Below are 14,894 nucleotides of genomic sequence, written 5' to 3' on the forward strand. Positions count from 1 at the left end.
GTTCGTCAACAATCTGTCTTGTTTGATTAGACCAGTCATTTAACGTTGTGAATGTTGAAGTCTCCACAGACGTGAATGTTGCCAGAGGGATGGAAAGGCAGGACATGATCAATTTTCTCCATGATACCTTCAAAGATGATAGCACCATCGTTATGGCAAATAAGAAAGCGGTGCTATAAGTTCTATTCAGAAGCACATGTAAAGTAGTTTAGGATCTTTGAAGATGTCTCTGCCACAAGGGAATTCATCCCTAATGTAGGCACATATATCATATCTGTAGCGATTTTGAGAACCGTGTTAGGAAGTGTTGGCATGTACGATCAAAATCATGTTGACACACCAGTTATCATCAGATCACCAGAGTTAAGCAACGTTGAGCCAGGCTAGTACAAGATGGGTGACGATTTGAGAATTCTAGGTGCTATGTGTGCTCTCCGTTTATTTCGGCATTGTTTCCAGTCGACCTGAATCTCCACATGTCAACCTATGTCACGGTAACATATATTGAGCGGGTTTTTAACAGTATTTTATCCAGTTTTTTATTTATAACACCTTTTCCCAAACTTACCGTGTTAAAGAGAGAGTCAGACGCCATCTTGAATTTTCGAATACATTGGTAAACACTGTATGTTTTTCGAGCTGAATAAACATGTTACATTGAATAAAAACACGAAAAATATATCCAGTTTGGTAGAAAAGTAACTTATCTTGCCTTTGATAATATCTATTTGTTATATATTTGTTTTTTGACAACTTTTTCGAATCTATGTGTACAGTAATACAAACCCCGAACATCTACCCATAAAAGACTGTTACTTTGAATTAATTATAACTTAGCACTTTTATCCGTTGCTCCACAAGTCTTTGTGGACAATTCTAGTATGCGGTGATGTGACAGCGACTGAAACTTGGTAGACAATGCGGGAGAGAATTTTTATAGCCTGTCCAAAATAGAGAGATTAGTAGTTGAATCGTCAGATGTAGCACCAATATTCATGCAGAGGCTAATGGTGGCTTTATAAAGGTGTATGGGGTACTGAAAAGTATGATGGATTTGTTTCATTTGTTTCCATTTTTGTAAAATATTTTCTTATTAAATTTGTTAAATTGATTTTCCTTTAGGGTAAAATTATTCAGGACGTTGCCAGGGTGATTCCCGCGAAACAGATAAATCTCTCTAAAAGCAGCCATTACTGCGACCCGACTAACATTTAAATATTTATTGACTGTCAACATTACAGACCAAAGCATTCTCAAAAACAAAGCAGAGACGTTTGAATCGTGACGTAAGTCAAAGATATGAATAACTTCTCGGGCGCAGTGCTTTATGTGAACATGCGAAGCGTATGGTTGGGGGTCGGCGTCCAGAGTTTCCCACGGGTGGTCACCCTTAGTCCGTATTGCAAAGAATAGGAAAATGACAAGTCCTTGGCAAAATTGTGGAGCAAGAGTTTCGTGAAGTGGACTAGGGAAATGTTAATGCCGGGTTTAAATCTAGTCGAGTCCATTGAATTCACTTAACCTGTAATTTCATTCGGAAAGTTATGAACCCTAACCCTGTCCCCTAACCACGGTTATAATAATTTTGGTAACGGGCAAAGTGAGAGTAAATTTTTTGTGTGCGCACGTGTGTGACAAAATATAAATACCTGTCGACTGAAAAAAAAATCACCAAAACATCATATAAATATAAACGAATCGGGAAATTAGACAAATCAGAACTTTTGGGGGCATCAGAATCGGTATCGAAATCAAAAAAATTTGGGGCATATTTGTTTTTGTTTTTTGTTTTTTTGTTTTTTTTTTTGGGGGGGGGTCCCCCACTTTTTATTTTCGCTTAAAACTTAATTTCCAATTACTGGTACACTTGATAAATACTTTTGATTTTAAACGACCAGTGAAATATAATCTATCAATCATGCACAATATTTGTAATTTTTACGCTTGCAAAAATATATGCACACGTTTCATGTGTTTTTTACAAAAATAAGGTAAACAACACGTTAAAATAATTAGAAGTTTTTTTTTTAAAGAATCGGAATCGGTAATTGTGTCGGAATCGGACATTTAAAAGAGAATCAACAATTGTATCGGAATCGGTAAAAATATTAGAATCGTCTTCTCACTAAAAATTAATTGATCTTAATGAAATTTTCAGTACTTATTAATAAACTAGCAAGAAGACTCTGTTCCGTCTGCCTGCTTCCCACCGGACTACAACTTGGATGTCTTCAAGTCCAATGTTAACAAATTCCTAATGAACCGCCCCCTTAAGTAAACACTTCATCAAATCTCCACACTAACGTAATGTACTTGCAATAACCCTTATCCCTGAGTGGCTTCCGGGCCTTGATAAGTGGTGATCACTCTGTAAAAAAAAAAAAAGACTCCTCCAATTTATACGGAAGCTGAAATGTTGGGAAAGTCTTTGAATTAGTGTCTTATGCATATCGTTTCAATTTCATTCAAATCGGATATATGTATTTATCGATTTTTGTTAATTTCAATGATATTTTTTTTTTTTTTTTTTTACATTTTCACCCCAAACAAGGCATTTTGCCACTTTGGTGTAGGGTGCTACTATCAGGGGCAACAACTACTGGGGTACTATGTAGGGATTTGGGCAGCAAGATGTCTGTTCACGTTACACTTGAACTTCTGCACGTCAGTACAGTTGGGGAAGCAGGGACCTGGAATGGAATTCCAAAGTCTAGCGGTTCTGGGGAAGAAACTACTGGAGTAGAAAGATCTTTTACATCTAGGGATCTCTACATTGTGGGGTGGGATTTTGCAGCCTGTCGAGTTTGTCTAGGATGTTCACGTCATGGGGGCACAAGTGCTTGCAGTTCGTCAAAGCATTCACCATTAAAATACTTGTAGAACCGGCAGAGGGATGCAACGTTTCGTCGATGGGACAGAAGCTGAAGCTTAGATGCCAGTTCAGGGCCTATCAGATTTGGGACTCTCTTTTGAACCTTGTCTAGGAGTGAGAGACTAGTAGCAGATGTACCAGCCCAAATATGACAGCAATACTCCATACATGAGCGAATGGTGGCCTTATAGAGGTACAAGATACTTTCGGGTGTTAGTAGTTTTCTAGCACGGTAGAGAGAGCCCACCTTCCTTGCAGCGGCTCTGACAATGCCTTCAATGTAATTGTTCCAACTCATGTTTCCTGTGAACGTTAGGCCAAGGAGTTTGAAAGCTGTACTCATAGCAATGGCCAACGACTCTTTATCTAAGAGTCGTTGGCCATTGCTATAGGTGGTAGAGAAGGTTTCTTGTAATTATTGAATGAAACTAGTTTAGTCTTGGCAGCATTGAACGTGACCATCCATTTTTGTCCTCATTCAACTACAGATTGGAGGTCATCCTCTAGTGTTTCTGCCATTTCTTTAGATATGTGTTCATTTTTTTTTCCTGTCGTGCCTGTTATACAGTGTGCTGCCATCAGCATATATACCCATCCCAGGGGCAATTTTGTCGGGGAGGTCATTTATGAATATCAGGAACAGTAGAAGTCTAAGGATAGACTCCTGTGGCACTCCCGCATTTATATCATATTGTTTAGATGTACGACCGTCGAGGACAAGCTGGATTTTTCTCTTATCTAAGAAGGATTTAATAATTAAATTCGCAATGAATTATCTCTTCCTGGGAGATAGGAATATAATTTCCCTTAGATCTGAATCGCACCATATTTTTGGACATAAACAAACGTGTCCAATCCTCGGCTTGGGAGAGATGCTAGTCTAGCCGCACTGATGAGTTGTGATACAACGAAACAGTACTGCACGTGGATGACTACAAATATATTTCAAGCTCCCCTCTTTGGATAGAGCACTGTCGTAAATAATCTCACCCGCTACTTAATAGGTTGAAAAATGCTAGGCTCGCTGTTTGTTTGTAAACAAACGGTTTGAGCACTATAAAAGTGTTAGACGAATGTTTGTTTTAAAATGGACATTTATTGAAGTTATTTATGGGCGCCGCTCTTGCGGGTCAATAGATAGAACTGCCAAGTGTCAACGCGATTGTTCTAAGTTCAATTCTCGGCTTGGGTACGGTGCTAGTCTAGCCGCACTGATGAGTGGTGATACAACGAAACAGTATTGTATGTGGATGATTACAAACATATATATATATATATATATATATATATATATATATATATATATATATATATAGCCCCTTTCATCTTTTGCAAGAGATTGTCGTGACCGACAATGTCATAGAGGTCAAAACTATGGCGTCTTAGATCGACGTGTTTTTTTGTTTTTTTTTAGGTTTTCCGTCTCATCTCTCTCTTTCCCGGCATAAATGTTAGCTCGCTAAGCATCCCAATTCCGGGATAGTGCCGTCCATTGTTCATTTAAGGTTGGGAAAGGATTGGTTGACTGAATGACCTGCTGAGACACGTTGTTGTCACCATTATACAAGTCAGTGTAATGCTCAATCCATCAATCTAATTTCTCAGAATTACCCATGATTGTCGTATCGTCTTTACACTGAAGGATACCGAGTAATTGCTTGGAGGGCCCTAATGCAGACTTTATTCCAAAGTATATTCCTCAAATGTCTCCTGCATCACGGTCTGTTTCAATTGCAGAACAAAGAGAATCCCAATACTCCTTCACACTAGTGACTCTTTGAGCTTCAGTACGGCATTTCCTGTGGTATTCTTTACTTTTCCTAGTTGGTCTGATTTTATGAGAGAGAAGGGCATGTCGTTTTTTTTTTTTTTTTTGTTTTTTTTTTTGCGAGAACTGGCTGGATGGTCGGAAGTGAGGCAAAAAACCAGTCTTGGTTTCTCCTGGCCTGTCTATCCAAAAACATCAACAGCACAGTCTTGGATTGATTTCTTCATTGTAGTCCAGTACTGCTCTGGATCGGTTACCGCGTCTGTGGCTGTTTTCAACTTTTCAGACAAGGTCTGGCAGAACTCATCGCATTTGTTGGTTTTGGAGAGGTCAATCTTAAGCGATTTAACAACTCTCTTATCTTTGGCTGAAGCACCATTCGAGACACCACAATGCTGTGATCTGTGTCACAGTCTGCACGGTGGTATGTTCGTGTGTTGTGTAGTTTGTTCTTGTTATTTATTTTGGTTGTAACGAATTCAAGTTGATGCCAGCGGGATGATCTTGTATGACACCAGGGCACCTTATGAAAAGGGTTACCTGGGAATAGCATGTTTGCGATGATTAGGTTGTTTATCAGCAGAGCTCAAGGAGGCGTTGCCCATTTTCATTTATCCTTCCAACTCCAAATTTTCCGAGGCATTGTCGCCAACTTGCGTAATCAGCCCTGATCTGAGCATTCTTATCCCCAAGCAACACTGTACATTCTTTCTCAGAGCATGTTCTTAGCTTTTCCTCTAATTGCTCATAGAAGACATCTTTCACTGATGCTTCGGCATCAATAGTTGATACATAGGAAGATAAAACGAGGACACTACCCTGCTCTGTGTTTAGCCGCAGATGGGAAAATCTGTCAAATGTTGCTGATGGTGTCTGAATGCTCAGAATGAGACTGTTCCTCACAGCAAACACAGTGTCGTACATTCTTAGTTCTCCTTCCGGTCTACCAAACCAGTAAAATGTACCATTCTCCTCTTTGATGGTGCCACTTCCATCCTCGTTTCTTGCAGTGCTGCAATATCAATAGTACGCTTGAGCAGTTTTCGATCAATCACAGCAGTTCTTCGAGCATGATCAAGGTCAGACTCATTATCAGTATTCATTCCAGTGGTCATTGCCCGGACATTCCATGTAGCAAAGGTAAGCTTGGGTAAATAACTGAACGCTGTGCCCGGCACACCCATGCAGGTAGCGTCTGGTGAAGTGATAGCACCTAATTGGTCAGAGGCTGCCTAACTTTGGGCGGGCGGTAGCTTATCATGAGACTAAACAGTTGCTCCCACTGTTGATTGCAGTCCCTAGAGCCTGGCTATGTCACTATTAGCCATAGCTTATAACCGGTAACTACTGTAACCTTGTTTGCCTCAACAGTTACGACTGTGAAACAGTTGGTAAAGTAGAGAAAAAGGTAATAAAAAAAAAACAACTTCTTGAGAGCAAATAAACAATTAATGAGGAAATCAATACGAGAAGAAAATTGAGAGCAAACAGAAACAGAAGAGGGCTGTAAGAATGAGAAGACTAAGAAATTCGTTTGTCGGAACCGTTCATAAAAAAGCTAAGAAAAACAAAACTTGACATTTCCATTCAGAATATAATACATCTGAACGAATGACGTCATAAATACGATTGAAATCTAAAAGACGGTGTGGGAAGTTGATAAGAAAGAACGTAACCAACATACGAAACTGATAGAAAAGGAATGTAAAAATAATAAATCTATTTTCCTACACATAAATATATTAGACTACCCGTGACCCGTTGCGTCAGTATTCGTTATAGCTAGCTATGGAATAGTGAGTATACAGTATAAATGTTTTAAAAAAATAAATTCCGTTTTATATTACGTTTCTGAATTTTTGAGATGAGGATTGGTTATTCGTATTATTTGGATTCATCGGACTACTGTTCTCATCTTTAGTGTGATTTTCACAACGTTTCGGTGGATGTAACCTCCGAGCTTCTTCAGGTGTATCTTGTTGAACTCGAGAATGTTTCTGTCAAACTCTGGAATTTGAACAGAATTTCAAACGGAACCCTTTATTTACTTCACGGGGTTAGTATGCCCGTATTCTGTCAGCCACGACTGGAAAGAGGTCGTAAGTAATTCACAATTGTACTTTTTGGTCGCCAATCAATCCTCAGTGTGAGCAAGTGTATATATATATATATATATATATATATATATATATATATATATATATATATATATATATAAAGCTGTGTGTGTGTGTGTGTGTGTGTGTGTGTGTGTGTGTGTGTGGTCATGAATAGGCTCCTATATGGTTGACTATTTAAAAAAAAATGATTACATATAATGATAGAAGATGTATTGAGACACAGGAATGGGTATGTTTGATCCTGCAGAACGATGGTTCATTAAAATTGTGGTGCCTGCATTCGCGTCTGGTCCACAAAGCATGGAAATAAAAAATTTAAAAATTAAAAAAAAAAAAAAGCGTTTACAAGTGTTTTTGATATAGATGTACATAAGAATACTTTGATAAGTATGTTTTAACTTAAATAGAGATGGTATAATAAGATTGTGGGGTCTGCGTTCGCGCCTGGCCTCCATAGAATGGAAATAGGCACAAACTTTAATAAAGACTTTTCATATCTATCTGCGTAAGTATACTTTGATAATTATGTTTCAGTTTGAAGAAATAGGGTATAATAAAATTATGGGGTGTTCGTCCGCGCTTGACCTCCATAGAATGAAAATATGTCACAAAGTTTAACAAGGTTTTTTAATATAGATCCACAGAATATTGTGATAAATGTTTCAGTGTGAACAGGTATGGTATAATAAATTAATGGGTTTATCTATTTTAGTTTTACTTTCATCATATTTTGCTTTGGTTTTGAAACCCCTGAATTCGAAGCTATCTCTTTACAACCCTTCCTTTTCATAATCTATCATACTTTAATAAATCAGAGTCCATTTCCTGTAGGCTGTTTTAGAACCCAGTCAACGACGAGTACTTTTGCTAGTATATATATATATATATATATATATATATATATATATATATATATATATATATATATTGACCAAAACACAATATATTTTCAAATATGCTCAAAACATGTAGAATAAATATTATAAATAACATTATCTAAACACCAGAAAAATGTCTACGCGAATCGATCTTCGTTTCAACGACGTGAATAGTCTTGTCAGGGATTTCACAATGGTTATAAAATGTAAAGAAAGGCTTATATAATTAGAAAAAACAAACAAATAAAAAAATAAATAAATTGTAATAAAATAAAGAAAAACAAAAAAATACTTGCAAAGATTACATTCGGCAAACTGGCACCAATAATACCATTCATTGTCTGGACAAGATTACTCTTCTTACTAATATATTTGTCAGGCACTCACATAACTCTGATGTTTTACCGTGGCTGATTCAGACTCGTCACAGACTTAATATATATATATATATATATATATATATATATATATTATATACAGACTATATATATATATATATATTACACAGTGATCACCACCTATCAAGGCCCGGAAGCCACTCAGGGATAAGGGTTATTGCAAGTACATTGCGTTAGTGTGGAGATTTAATGAAGTGTTTACTTAAGGGGGCGGTTCATTAGGAATTTGTTAACATTGGACTTGAAGACATCCAAGTTGTAGTCCGGTGGGAAGCAGGCAGACGGAACAGAGTTCCACAGGCGTGCAGTTCTAAGAAAGAAGCTTTGTTCATGGAATCCGCGTTTTGATTTAGGCACAGATATAGAGTGGGGGAAATTTTTCACAGTGGATTCAGCTAGACGGGTGTTTTTCGTGAAAGATTGGCGAGGGGGGAACAGAGATTGGAGTTCAGACGAGCACTTGCCATGGAAATAACGATAAAACAAGGATAGGCTCGCAACGTCTCTTCTGTGGGAGGGAGGTTGCAGGGTAGAGAAAACGGCATCCCCCACTAAGCCACGAAGTCTATATATATATATATATATATATATATATATATATATATATATATATATATATATATATATATATATATATATATATATATAGTAATTTATAAAATATATATGGCGATTAAGCTACACTGAATCTTCCTGAAGAATCCTAGAGTGGATGAAACGCGGAATATTCAGTGTAGCTTAATCGCCATATATATTTTATAAATTACTAACTAGCTTTACCTACGTATTGAGTACTTTTGAAGTAAATACTTAAAGTTTACGCATAAATTTATACTTTTGTATATTAATTTTATTTGAGTAAATAAAGTATATATATATATATATATATATATATATATATATATATATATATAGTGTGTATCGCAAAAGTGAGTACACTCCTCACATTTCTTCAAATATTTAAGTATATCTCTTCATGAGCAACACTGAAAAATGATTTTTTGACACAATAAAAGTAGTCTGTCTGCAACAAACAGACTCAATTTATTTCCCCCTCAAAATAACTCAAGATATATCCATTAAAAGCTAAATTCCTGGCAACAAAAGTGAGTACACCCCTTACGGAAAGTTTTCAATATTAACATACATGTCAACTGTCAATATTTTGTGTGGAAACTATTATTATCCAAAACTGCCTTTACTCTCCTGGGCATGAAGTTTATCAGAGCTTCACATGTAGCCACAGGAATGTTCTTCCACTCTTCAATTACGACGTCGCGGAGCTGGCGGATATTTGAGATTTTGCGCACCTATACCTTCTGCTTGAGGATGCCCAAAAGATGTAAGTAAAATAAAAAAATAAAACAAATTACGAGGGTGTGGAAGGGGTATCTTTACTTACTATTTGAAAATGCCGACGAGAAATAATATATCAATACAAAACAAAAAAAAAAAAATACATCAGTCCAAACAAAATGACAAAATGAATTCATTGACTTAATACAGTTTTTATTTTTTTTCTCCCCCCCCCCCACCCCACACACTTTTTTTTTTTTGTAACTTTCAAAGTGAAGTTTAACCTCCATTTTGTTCGCATTGGATGACAGTTTGTAACATTCGATATTCCTGGATAGTATCCATCCAATGTTTTGGTTATTCTTGGCGTATCGTGGATTCTGTATTTCGACGACGCCGGCTTGTTCTCCCAGGCATTATCTCTTTTCTTCCGTTGTCGATGGAGGGGGGTGGGAAGTCGACATCGGTTCGTTCTCTGTCGGTTGGTAGTGTGGTGGAAATTTTTTCCACCTCCGCTCGGGATGTGTGTTCTGTACCAAAATGTCTCTTTTCCTCTTTCCGCCTCCCTCTCCCTCTCCCTCTCCCTCTCTCTCTCTCTCTTCTCTATATATTTCTTAACCCTCTCTTTTCTTTCGTTGTTGCTTAGCATACTGTCTCTTTTTCTATCTCTCTTTTTTCTTCCATGTTCATTTTGTCTCGGCGACAAAATATAAAAATAACAAAAAAAAAAACAAAAAAAAAAACAAAAAAAAAACTATACCATTTCTCATTGGCCTAAAATGAAATATTTAAATTTTCATTCAAATACATAATCCAATTTAATGATTATGTCACAATATATATTTTTTATTAGATTTATATGTTGCATATATATAACAGAGGGGCGTGCAATAAGTAATGCTCCTGACCCACTTCCCATAGCAGTAGAGCAACGAAACTTCGCACAGTTATTAGTATTTCTCTACATAGGAATGCATTTCTCCCATCGTTTGATGCAGCTTTGGAGACCGTTTTTGTAGAACACCCCAGGTTGGTTTTCCAGCCACAACGTGACTTCAGAAATCAATCATCTGGGAAACGCTTTCCTTTCATAAACAACTTCATGGCTGAGAAGAGGTGAAAGTCAGAGGGTGCAAGGTCAGGGGAGTAGGGAGGATGGGGGGTTCATAACAACACGACCGTGCTTCTGATCTGGCGACATGCGAGTTGTGGACCGGAGCGTTGTCCTGCAGGTGGAGGGTACCTTTGCTGATCTTGCCTCGCCTCTTGATTTTGATAGCTCCCCTTAATTTTCTCAAAAGTGGAGCAGAATAGGCTCCTGTAATTGTGGTACCCTTTGCCAGGAAATCTGTCATCACTACTCCGTCCTGGTCCCAAAAGACTGTGAGCATGACCTTGCCAGCGGAGGGCTACACCCTTGCCTTCTTTGTAGGTGGTGAGTCCAAGTGCTTCCACTGCAATGACTAGGCTTTGGTCTCTAGATCATAGTGATAGACCCAGGTTTCATCCTGTGTAATCAGTCTTTTGAAAAACTGTGACTCATCTTGGTAATCTCCAAATTCTACCTCGAGCACTCGACGCGTTCTCGCTTCTGGAATGGTGTGAGCAGCCTGGGAATCCATCTGGCAGACACCTTATGCATATGCAAATGGTCATGAATGATAGTTTCCACAGACTCTGTACTAATCTTGGCATCTTGAGCTATTTGGTGCCGATCTTCCAAAATGGCAGCCTCAACTTGACGGACAGATGCCTCATCAATGGCAGAAGAGGGACGACCAGGTCTGGGAGATATTTCCACAGACTTCCGGCCATGTTTGAATTCACGATACCAGCGTTTTACAAGGTCATATGATGGAGCATTATCACCATGAGTTTCTTTCATTTCATCAAAAGTCTCCTGTGGTGTGCGTCCTTTCAAATACAAAAACCGGATCACAGCTCGACATTTAACAGGCTCCATTTCACACCTGACTCAGTTGAAAAACCTGTAAAACAGAAACTACAATTAGTTCAGAGCTGTAATTTGCCACATAACCCGTAGAGATAAAAATCACTGCACATGCAAATTTCAGCTAGATCAGACAACTGGAAGTGGGCCAGGGGCATTACTTATTGCACACCCGTTGTAAATCGTGTTACACTGGTAGTAAGAATGCCACTTGATTGGATAGTGAAATTAGCGTAATTTTTAGATAAAACGAAATATTGAAATTGACAATTTTAGAAAATAATTTTTTTTTTATTTAATAATTTTTATTAAATACAGGAATAAAAAAACAAATGATTTTTAGCATTTTGAATCTTTTTTATTGAATCACTTCCGCATTTATAAATGAAATGAAAAATAAATAAAGATAAATAGAAATGATATTAATGAAACGATATTGAAATATATATAGAAATAATTGTTGTAAAATATTTTTTAAAAGTTAAAGTCATATTTAAGTAAGGCTATTTCGATAGGCTATAAAAATTGAAATATTTTAGTTTATTTTAAAATTAAAAAAATTGGAAATGGAATTTGTTTGTACAATAACCCCAACTATTTACTATTGTCAGTTTAAATTGCCAATTTCAATATTGTTTGATTAATATTTCTAATTATATTTATACCACTCAGTTGGCTACATTTCCGACACGTTTCCCAGACCAGCACGATCAACATGCCTCACTTCTACATCTCTTTCTGACAACGGTTCCCAATGACTGTACAACAAATGCCCACAGCCCACTCGGGAATGCTGATCACGCTGTGATAATGGTAGAAATCAGCCTAAATTCTCGCCCTAAAACTGAAGACCCACTACTCAAAACAACGAGGTATTACAAAAAGGCTGATTGGGAAGCCATCAGGGAGCTAATCAGAGATGCCCCATGGCAAAATATCTTTACTCTTCCAGCGGAACAGTGTGCAAATGAGACAACTGAATGGTTCAAAACTGCTATTGAAGCACATGTTCCCGCACGGAAATACTATAGCAAGCCCCACTCTCCCCAATGGTTTACTTCTGCTTGTGCAGCTGCCATTTGTCAAAGTCAGCATGCGTTCCGAAGATTCAACCGACATAAGTCCAGCTCAAATAAACAGAAGTTTATAGAAGCTAGAAATAATTGTAAGAGAGTGATAGACACAGCTAAGACAGATTACTCTGAAACCACCAGAAAGCGCATCGAAGCACAGAAATTAGGAACCCGGGATTTTTGGAAAATCTACAACAGCGTAGTTAATAATGGACAGTCAATTATTCCCCCACTAACAAACAATCATGAGGTTGCTTGCACGGCAACTGACAAGGCTAATCTGCTTGCCAGTCGGTTTGCCTCAAACTCCACACTGAACTCGGTACACCACTCACTCCCTGATTTTCCTCTGCGAACAGACGCCACACTTGACGATTTGAAAATCACCCCTTCTCAGGTACATGCTATTATAAAAAACCTAGACACGTCAAAAGCATGTGGACCAGATCTCATCCCGGCTGTGCTATTAAAAAAATGCTCTGCCGAGGTTGCACCAGTTCTGTCCAAACTTTACAATAAATGCCTTAACGAATCTTGTTTTCCCGACTGCTGGAAAACCGCCTCAGTGGTACCAGTCTTCAAGAATTCTGGTGAAAGAACTGACCCACTAAATTATCGCCCCATTAGCCTCCTCCCGCTTTTCGCCAAAATATTTGAGTCCTTAGTTAATCAAGCCCTAGTCCAGCACCTAACAGCTGCTAAACTCCTGACTGACAAACAATATGGATTCAGGCAAGCCCGTTCAACAGCAGATATCTTAACTGTAGTTTCTGAACGTATATAGCGTTCATTGGATAAAACAGGGGAGGGTAGAGCGGTGGCCCTTGATATATCTAAGGCTTTAGACAGGGTATGGCACGATGGTCTTCTAAGGAAAATTAGATCATATGGAATCACTGGAAGAATTCATAATGTAATTAAATCCTTCTTAAGTAATAGAAAAATCAAAGTTGTCCTCGACGGACATACATCCAAACAATATGACATAAATGCGGGAGTACCTCAGGGGTCTATCGTTGGACCTCTATTATTCCTGATATTCATAAACGACCTCCCTGATAATATTGTTTCGGAGATGGGTATATTTGCCGATGACACCACTCTCTATAACAGATATGAGGGGAAAACAAATGAACACATATCCAAGGAAATGGCAGAAATACTAGAGGATGACCTCCACTCCGTAGTGGAATGGGGACAAAAATGGTTGGTCACATTCAATGCTGCTAAGACTAAGCTTGTTTCCTTCAATAACTACAAGAAACCTTCTCTACCACCAATAGCAATGGCCAAGAACACATTGCCTGAAAGTACTTCTTTTAAACTCCTCGGCCTAATGTTTACAGGGAATATGAACTGGAATAGATACATTGAGAGCATTGCCAAGGCTGCTGCGAGGAAGGTTGGCTCCCTCTACCGTGCTAGAAAACTACTTACGCCTGCCAGTATCCTATACCTCTATAAGGCAACCATTCGCCCATGTATGGAGTACTGTTGTCACATCTGGGCTGGTGCATCTGCTGCTTGTCTCTCGCTCCTGGACAGGGTTCAAAAAAGAGTCGCAAAGGTCCTGAACTGTCATCTAGGCTTCAACCTCTGTCCCATCGACGAGATGTTGCATCCCTCTGCCTGTTCTACAAATACTTTAATGGTGAATGCTCTGACGAACTGCAAACACTTGTACCTCCCCGACGTAACTACCCCCGACAAACCCGACAAGCTACTAAGTCTAATCCCTTTACAGTAGAGATCCCTAGGTGCAAGAAAGCATTTTACTCCAATAGTTTCTTCCCCAGAACTACTGCGGGTCTTTGGAACTCCCTTCCAGGATTCTGCTTTCCCAACTGCAATGATATGCAGAAGTTCAAGTGTAATGTTAACAAACATCTTTCTACTCTTCTCCCTTCGTAATGACCCCACTAATTAATTCCCTAATAGTAGCCCCCTGCTTCAAAGTGGCACTGTGCCTTGTTTGGGGTGAAAATTGAATAATAAAAAAAAAAAAAAAAAAAAATTTGTTTGTAATTGTCAATTTCAATATCGTTTCATTAATATCTGTAATTGTATTTATTTGTTTGTAATTGTCAATTTCAATATAGTTTCATTAATATCTGTAATTATATTTATTTGTTTGTAATTGTAAATTTCAATATCGTTTGATTAATATCTCTAATTATATTTATTTGTTTGTAATTGTCAATTTCAATATTGTTTTATTAATATCTCTAATTATATTTATTTATTTATAATTGTCAATTTCAATATCGTTTGGTTAATATCTCTAATTATATTTATTTGTTTGTAATTGTCAATTTCAATACCGTTTGGTTAATATCTGTAATTATATTTATTTATTTGTAATTGTCAATTTCGATATCGTTTGATTAATATTTCTAATTATATTCATTTGTTTGTAATTGTCAATTTAAATATCGTTTAATTAATATTTCTAGTTATATTTATTTGCTTGTAATTGTCAATTTCAATGTCGTTTGATTAATATCTCTAATTATATTTATATGTTTGTAATTGTCAATT

The 14,894-nt window shown here is 37.5% G+C and overlaps 1 protein-coding gene across 8 annotated transcripts in view; it reads right to left on the minus strand.

The window, feature by feature from the left end:
* Positions 1–14,894, minus strand: part of LOC145296721 (uncharacterized) — a 128,480-nt gene that overhangs the window by 88,896 nt on the left and 24,690 nt on the right. The gene's annotated exons all lie outside the window — the stretch shown is intronic.

The sequence above is a fragment of the Euprymna scolopes genome, chromosome 17 (assembly GCF_053919585.1).
Source record: "Euprymna scolopes isolate OS-2025 chromosome 17, ASM5391958v1, whole genome shotgun sequence".
In the NCBI taxonomy this organism is placed as follows: domain Eukaryota; kingdom Metazoa; phylum Mollusca; class Cephalopoda; order Sepiida; family Sepiolidae; genus Euprymna; species Euprymna scolopes.